General features: G+C 45.7%; 1 protein-coding gene across 3 annotated transcripts in view; it reads left to right on the top strand.

Moving 5' to 3' along the window:
• The first annotated feature begins 707 nt into the window (after positions 1 to 707).
• The window catches only part of HAO2 (hydroxyacid oxidase 2), a 29,990-nt gene continuing 21,915 nt past the window's right edge, over positions 708 to 8,782 (top strand). For 2 of the 3 annotated variants that reach the window (XM_014558874.2, XM_006184289.3), the window contains exon 1: positions 7,437 to 7,580. The gene's annotated coding sequence lies outside the window, so the exon portion shown is untranslated. Of the gene's footprint in view, positions 829 to 7,436; positions 7,581 to 8,782 lie in introns of those variants that run through there. The other variant, XM_032486933.1, reaches the window with a different exon arrangement.

Raw genomic sequence — 8,782 nt, 5'->3', positions numbered from 1 at the left:
ATTTAAATATAAACTATGTTCTATATGATATCATAAATTTATCAGACCACTCTGATGATTTATATGTGATATGATATAAAAGGAAATGACCTTAAGGGAAGAGAAAAGGAAATGACCTTAAGGGAAGAGAAAAGGAGATGTGTCTTACATTTGGGTCAACGAAGGATGAAAACAGCAGAACAGCTACAGGAGGCTAGATACACGTGGAGATCAAGAACGCAGCAGAAGCGGGAACTCAGGCGGTATCTGAAGGAAATGTGGGTCCTCTGAGAATCCAGGGGAATACGGGGTAGGGGGATGAGAAGCTCCCACTCCGTGTCAGATGGCAGCCACAGCCAGTTTATTTGTGATCTGATACTGAAGAGACGGGTGTGCCCCCTCCCCCAATGACCAGAGGACAAGGGACACCTGGGAGGCTGAACTTGGTCTACAAGTCACAGCCCAGGTACTGTGGCTGTCACTGTGTGAGTTTTGTCAGCAGGACTCGGTGCCTACTTCAGCAAAGGTTGCTTGTCAACTGAGTAAATCCGCCGACTGGTTGAGAACACTGCCATCTGGTTGGTGTATGACCCAGACAAGTAGCCTGCTTGACAGTGAAGCTCTCGTTACCGAGCGCTCAGTGATCGGTGCTTTATGTAGCTCACCCAAATCTTATACCGCCCCTGTAAGGGATTCATTTATATTCATTTATCATCTTCACTTTGCAGGGAGGAGACCCCAGATTTGGAGAGTTAAATAAGCAACACAGTCAAGCTTTTGGTGGGATGTGGCAGAGACTGGACTCAAATGCTACTGTATCTTCTTTGAATCTCACAGTCACCCTAGCAGGTAGGTGGGCAGAAACAGGGATTCTCATTCTCACTTTGGTTTTGAGGGACCTGCAGCCAAGAGAAGTGATGTGACTTGCTAGATGCTGTGCAGCTGGAGTGCATTGCCCCAGTCCTGGCTGCAGATCCGTCTCTTCTGTAGCATTTACATCACATTTTGTGATATTTCCTTCCTATCTTGTTTTAGGGATCTCAGAAATCAGCTGCAATCTTAGGCAAATTAAATTAAACCCTACTGGCAGGATATAAGCATGGTAATTTATCAGCTGTTTCATAATGGAGACCAGAAATTTAAATGTCACTTCGGCATTTAGTTAAGATCTGTGTTCAGTATGGGAACAATTAGCTAACAGACTGCAAATAAATTCTCTGATTACTCAGGGATGGAATAGTGACTTGTTACCAAGCCACTCTTAGACATGAGGGTGAGCTGGCTTGAACATCTGTCATCAAATTGACTGTTGGGTTTGATCCCGCATGGTGGGCTGAGCTGTATCACCTCCCCCTCCTCCATTGCTCCTGGAGCACCGTCCCTAAGTTTGCCTGCTGGCTGTAAGGTCCCAATGCATAGAAAACCTTTTTCCTATCGAGGACATTCAAGAAGGAAGCTTCCAAAAAAAAAAAAAAAAAAGAATGAAGCATCTCTTGGGGACAGAACACTTTAAAATCTGTTTTTAAGAACCAACGTCATGGCTTGCAAATGTTAGCCATTATATATATATAAATAGGTTTAAAAAAAAGTTATTCTGTATAGCACAGGGAACTATATTCAATATCTTGTAATAACCTTTAATGAAAAAGAATATGAAAACAAATATATGTATATATATGCATGATTGGGACATTATGCTGTACACCAGAAACTGGCACATCGTAACTGACTATACCTCAACTAAAAAAAAAAAAAAAAAGAGAACCACTGTCATGGTTTGAACTGTTCTGAGTAGTGACTCTGAGCTCACAGAATGAAGCCTAAGGGATCGCCCAAACTCTGGAACGCTGGTGGTGGGCGGGCAAAACGTCTCAACCACTCTGGAGAACTTTTTCTGACTACATTACAAATGCACCCTCTCCGTTATTCAGCGATTTTTCTCCTGGGCATCTATCCAGGAGAAATGAAAACATGCTCACGCCAAGAATTGTGTAAGAACTTTCATAGCAATTCTATTCATAATAGCTGCCCCCCCCAAACTGGTAGCAACCCGAATGCCCACCCACAGATGAATGGGTAAACAAATTTGTGTTATATTATCACAACCGAATACCACTCAGCAATAAAAAAGAATAAACTACTCACATAAACAACAACTTAAGTGTATCTTAGCAGCATTGTGTTGCATTAAAAGAAGCTGTACATACATAAACAATTGTTTAGTTGATTCCACTAATTTAAAGTTCCAGAACAGGTGCAACTAAGCTGTGGCGATAGAAATTGGAAGTGATCTCTGCCGTGGGTGGGAAGGCATTGACTGGAAACACACAAGGACGTTTCCTGTGCTGATGGACACGTTCACCAGTTTCACACTGGCAGGAGTGTCTTCTGATTCTTTTTTTTTTTTTTTTTTTTTTGAGGTTTGGGTCTTAAATGATCGAGAATCATACAGTTCATCCTCAGTGGAAATAATCAGAGTGGGTTGCTGGAGCAGTGGGGTAACTGTAGTCTAATGCTTAAAAATGATAGTCAACCCCTGGTTCTAGGACGTGGATTCAGCAGCTTGCAGATCAAATAGGTTTGAAGCACAGCAAATGATGGCTGCCACCACTGAGCACAGAGTAAGAACAGCCGGGTGGCCCGTTCACAGAACCTGAAGCTGCCTTGTTCAAGGAGTAAGCCCTGAGCGCACACAAAGTACCTCTGGAGAAGGAGGGTTTGCAAACTCAGTATTCAGGAGGAAGGAGAAGGGAAGACTAGGGCAGCTGCTTTCAGGGGCACCAAGGACTCCTCTTACCCATAGTGACACGGCAGGCTGGTTAGTCCATTTGGACCTGACAAAGCTCATTCAGCATCCTCAACGGTGGGCTTCAATGGGAGTCAGCGGTGCTGTATACCCGTAAGGGGCCAGGGGCGCTAAAGCTACCACCCGTGAAGCTGACTGCCCCAACATAACCCAGCGTGTTCACTGCAGGCTCAGAAATGTGAACATCAGGCCACGGTCCAGGAACCAGAGACGTCCGGACCTTTGCATTAAATCGGCTACACTCTTGCAGCGAGAGAGATGATCGAAAGGAGAGAGAAGGGAGATGCTGGGTTGAGACAGGAAGGCCTGATGCTGACTGACCACATTCTAATGCCTGCTTCCCTGTCTGAGGATGCAGGTTTTAACATCTGTTCTCTAATCCTACAGCAGAGACTCGTCATGTGCCTACTATGCGCCAGGCTCTGCTGGGCAGTGGGTTTCAAGAGTGAATGCAACATGGTTCCTGGCCTCAAGGCACTCAAAGTCCTGCCAGAGCCACCGCCATAATGGACCAACTGGAACACAGTGTGACATGTTTCTCTCTCTCTCTCTCTGTCTCACACACACACACACACAGCCTGACAGCACAGGGGAAGGCTTCATGGCTGGGAAGACACATCAACTGAGCCATAAGGACAAGTAGGAGTGACACGAACGCTCCAGGAAGAAGGGCAGCAGGTAGAGGCAGAAGCATGAAAACCTGGTGTTTTGGTGCAGGTGCAGGTGCAGGCAGAGGCAAAGGCAGCCAGTGAGCGGAGGCTTCTCCCGAATCCACGGACTGTCTCTAAGAGCCCCTCCTTAGCTGCGCCCCTGGCTCTGGGTTCAGCAGATCTGAGGCCTTAGCTGAACACCCTACCCCCGTTCATGTAGGGGCAGGACCTGCGGGCTCTATTTCAGACCCAAGGACTGGGGTTGGGAGCAGAAAATAGAGTTGAATTTATGTTGAAGGGCCAGTTGATACAGCTACTTATTTGGGTTACCCACTTCCTTGGTCACCCCAGCCAGAAGCCATCTCTTCCTCCTCTGGTCTCCTGTAAGCCATTCTCTGTAATATGAATAATAGTGTAAGAGATAACAGACTCTGGGGCTGGATTGCCTGCTTTGAATCCCGGCTCTGCTGCTTGCTAGCTGCGTGATCTTGGACACCTTACTTTTCCTCTGTGTGTCTCAATTTCCTTATCTGTAAAATGGGGAGAAAGCTGGCCCCTACCTCACAAGTTACTACATGTAAAACCCTTAGAACATTGTCTGGCACATAGTAAATGTCTTATGAATGTTATCAATTGGCACTGAGGATAAGACTTACTAACACTTACTAGTAATACAGTGTGAGACCCTTTACCCACCGTATCACAGGGCAGCTGTGAGGCACCCTGGTGTCTGAGCAAGGCCATGAGTTGTTTAGGGAGGACATTACTGCTCTCTCAATAGAAGAAACTTTCTCTCCTATGCCAACCATCCCTCCCCTGCCACCTAACAAGTCATCTCCCAGATGTCACTGGTTTGGAAGAATACAAGTCATCTGCACGATGTCGATGGTTCTCATACCAATGGGCTACTGATAGTGGATCCCACATCATCTCCCATGTGGTCAGCCGTGCCCATGACCCCCGACACCCAGCAGATTCTGGGATTCTGAACTCTTGTTCTGTACCCAGTGCCCAACTCTCTCCGTGATCTCAGAAAGGTTCATAACTCCAGCTCTTGCTCCCTAGTTCACCTTCACACCCCAAGGCTCCATCTACTTCTGGTCAGATCTGATCTATGTAGCGAACTCAGCAGCTGGAGAGAGACTTCTTCCTGCTTTCGACCCTGGAAAACAAGGACAAACAATACAGCCCCATGACAAGGGTCACTGGCCTATGACCACACTCTCCAGGAAGTCCTTCTTCGGGCTGTGCCCCCATCCCTCCCTGTGACTCATGCTGCACAGTTGCCCCCACCCACGGGGCAGCCAAACCACTGGGCCCATAGCTTGTAAGGGAGCTGCAGAAAGATGCAAACTCCCCCTTGGTTTGACTTAGCCTCGTGCATGACTGGTTGGCTTCAGGCTCCAACAATCCAAGGTTAATATTAACCTGAGGCTCCAAAGGGTCAAGCCCCCTGGTGGGCTTGAGCACAGACCTCAAAGTCCAGGACTCGTCTGACTTCTGGAATCAGCTCAAGCAAGATGGATGGCCAGGTGGCACATCAGGGACCAGGAGGGCCTAGACGCCCTCCCTCGTGGGGGACTGGGGCATTCCTTTCTGATCACAAAACTCCATTTGCTCCCTAAGAAGCTGGGCCATGGCTGCTCGGGAATGGCCTGCCATTTGTCTCCACCCAAATTAAGCAGGCACATTGTTCAACAGGTACCCAATGGCTGCTTGAAACAAACAAACAAACAAACAAACAAACAAACAAAACCAACATCCCTTTTCAACCTCATCCTGAAATGTGCTCCAAGCCTGCTGGTGATGCCCTGTCCAACCCAGCGTCAGATCCAAGGTTGGACAGGAACACATTCTCTGGAATTCAAGAGATGCTGCAAAAGCATCTCAAATAGCTCTGCCTGTGGCCCTCCGTGCCTCTATGCAAATTAATTCACTTAAACTACAGCAGTGAAGGCTGATAGTTAAGTGCATCATCTTAGAAGAGAGAATGTTCCTTAGCTCAGTGATCAGATTCAAAAGGTCCCCCAGGACCTCATATTAGACTCAAACTTGAGAACTTAGTTCAAACCTGGTTCAATCTAGGAATCCAGTTATGAGAGCTCTATGAGAACCTCCACTGTTCTACCAAGTGCCAGAACCTGATAGGAGTGAACTCATTTACTTCTCATTAAAGTGTGGAGATGTTATGAGGAAACTGAGGCACAACGAAGCCAGGTCACATGCGGATGTTAGTAAGAGGCTGCAGATTTGAGCTCAGGCGTGATGCTCCAGTGTCTGTGTTTCTGTTCATTCCTGACTGTAATAAATCCTGGAAGGGAGGGACGCTGTCTGGGATTGGAAAATGGCAATGGAAAGTCTGGATCAGAGGACTGAGAGCAGGCCAGGTGATGTGACAGCTGACTGTGAGCATGGCCTGGAGGCTGATTGAGGAGGGGTGAAATGAAAAAGGAATTTCCAGATCCCAGAGTACAGCCGCTTTGAAAAGCATTCTGAGGTAATACTGCCATCTAGTGGTGGTACAACAGATAGCAATTAATTTCCAAGAAAATATGGAAGGAGCCTTTGAGGAAGGTGTATCTAGCAGGTATAATTAGCAGGGAAGTTGTTATTTTTCTCTCCAACAGATTCTAAAAGACAGGCAAATACCATGGCCACGGTCCTCGAAGTAGCCTAGAATGTCACATGGCACTGAGTGGTGGCTACAGGCTAGATTCAAATCCAGACTGCTCTTTACTGATGAAAATCTTGGGCAAGTTAATTAACTTCATTTTCTCTTCTGAAAAATGGGGAAACTAATATCGACTCATATGGCTGCAGTGAAGATCAAATGAAATAATGCATGCAATGTGTCAGGCATATCAAAAGCACTGAATAAATGCTTGTTGTTCTTGCAGTGTGAGGGAACTCTAATCCCAAAAGATACATGCACCCCAATGTTCAAAGCAGCACTATTTACAATAGCCAAGACACGGAAGCAGCCTAAATGTCCATCGACAGATGACTGGATAAAGAAGTTGTGGTATGTTTACACAGTGGAATACTATTCAGCCATAAAAAAGAATAAAATAATGCCATTTGCAGCAACATGGATGGAGTTGGAGATCATCGTTCTGAGTGAAGTAAGCCAGAAAGAGGAAGAAAAATACTATATGATATCACTCATATGTGGAATCTAAAAAAAAGAAAAAAAGAAAAAGAAAAGAGAAAGAAAGAAAAAGGGGACATTAATGAACTCATCTACAAAACAAAAACAGACTCACAGACTAGTAAATAATCTTATGGTTACTAGGTGGAAGAGGGTGGGGAGGGATAAATTTGTGAGTTTGAGATTTGCAAAGGTTAACCACTATATATAAAAATAGATAAAAAACAAGTTTCTTCTGTATAGCACAGGGAACTATATTCAATATCTTGTAATAACCTTTAATGAAAAAGAATATGAAAACAAATATATGTATACACACACACACACACACACACACACACACACACACACATGACTAGGACATTGTGCTGTACACCAGAAATTGATACATTGTAACTGACTATACTTCCATTAAAATATATATGTATTAGTGGTTCTCCCTGCTTCGCATATTAGTCTCTGGTCAGGCCTGGAGGGCTCTGCACAGTGTGCCCCTCGCTCCATCCTGGCTGGGTCCCCGTGGCTCTCTGGCCCCGGCTCCCCAGCTGTGGCTGCTCTTTACCAGTCCCCTCACCACCTCCCCAGACTGGCCTTTCCTTTCCAACATGGGGCTTTTGTAATTCTCCACCTGAAGTCACCCGCTACTTTCCTCTAACTATCTGGAGTGAACTGGGGAAATATAAGGTATGGGAGTAAAGCAGCAGCTCTTTTATTTTGAAGTTTAATTTTGCAATGAACTTCACTTAAATGGGAGGCAACTTGGCAAAGCACACAAAGTTCGTGTCATGGTTAACTCGGCTCTGGACCCCTTGCTCACTGACTTCCAAGAAGGGTGTTGTCCCCAGTTAAAGATTAACCTGTAGCCTTGAACGTCCTCTGTCCTCGGGGAGCTGTGGGTGGGAACGTGCTATTCCCACCACAGCCAGCCGTGAGCCGGGATTTGGGTGGCTGCCTCTGGACACCACTTTTCCCAAGTCCTGGAAGAGACTGACATCAGGTTGGTTGCTGGGTGTCTGTGTGCTTGGAACAGGGGCAGGGGAGGAGGTGGCAGGTGGGGAGGGGAGAGAGGCGGAGAGAAGAGAGACTTCGCGGGGCATCACAGGTGCTGACTGTGAGCCGACAAGGTGACAGTCTTGGCAGAAAGGGGTCGTGCGGAGACAGGCAGTGGGATGCTGAGGGAACTGGCAGAGGAAGGCTTCGCTTCACAGACACTACAGATAGAGGAGGTTATGTCTAGATAACTTAATCTTTAGAACCACCTGGGGAATGTTTATGGGTGTCCTTAGGAGGGAAGATGCGTCAGAAGATGTCCACTTGAAAGGGTCCTGGAAAATCTAAAAGACACAGTTCCTACCCTCAAGGATATGCTTGTGTAACTAGACCATTGCCGCCTGGCCGCAGGCAGAGGAAAACAGCCACAAGGCTACTGCTTCTAAAAGGCAAAGAAGTTAATATTTCTCAAACAACTGGGCTGGTGTAGTTTCTCTGGGAATAAGCTTGCTCTGAACTAGGAACCAATTTCCTCCAATGCAAAGCCTCCCGAGATTGTGATTGGATCAAGTTGAATCTGTGGATCAACAGATCAATCTGGGGAGAACTGCCAAAACAGTGATGAAGTCAGGGTGGTACTGGTATAAAGACAGACAAATAGATTGTGATAGAGAGTCTGGAAACAGTATCAGGGGAGAAATGCTTTTGTAACAGGAGACAAAACTCCCAGCGTCTTTACTGTTAATCACTAGGCTAGTCTGCATTTTACAGAATCCTTCCATTCCCACAAGATCTCCATGAGATAGACAGCCTTGTCTTAATTATATAGATAGGTGAGAACTGGAGCTTGTCTAGACTAAATGCAGTAAAGCATCATTTATGAGATACCATTTGAGAAACAATGGCAATATTCCCAAATTCCCAGATAACTCTCCCTAGAAAAGGATTTCTGGTATACTCTGTATCATCCCAAGTAACAGAAAATCAGATACTGAAATCTGCCTTCTCTTTTTAATATAAGATTCTTGAAAGCAGAGATTGACATCATCTAAGTTTAAAAAAAAATCTCTAGTGTTTAGTTCAATGCCTAGATCTATTAGTCAGGTTGGGGTTGGCTATGCCATTGTAAATAATAAACCCTGAATTTTTAGTGGCTTAACACACAAATCTTTACTTCTTGCTCACGCCAAATCAGCTGATCTCCAGGAC

The sequence above is a fragment of the Camelus ferus genome, chromosome 9 (assembly GCF_009834535.1).
Source record: "Camelus ferus isolate YT-003-E chromosome 9, BCGSAC_Cfer_1.0, whole genome shotgun sequence".
In the NCBI taxonomy this organism is placed as follows: domain Eukaryota; kingdom Metazoa; phylum Chordata; class Mammalia; order Artiodactyla; family Camelidae; genus Camelus; species Camelus ferus.
This window is presented reverse-complemented; position numbering and strand designations above follow the sequence as displayed.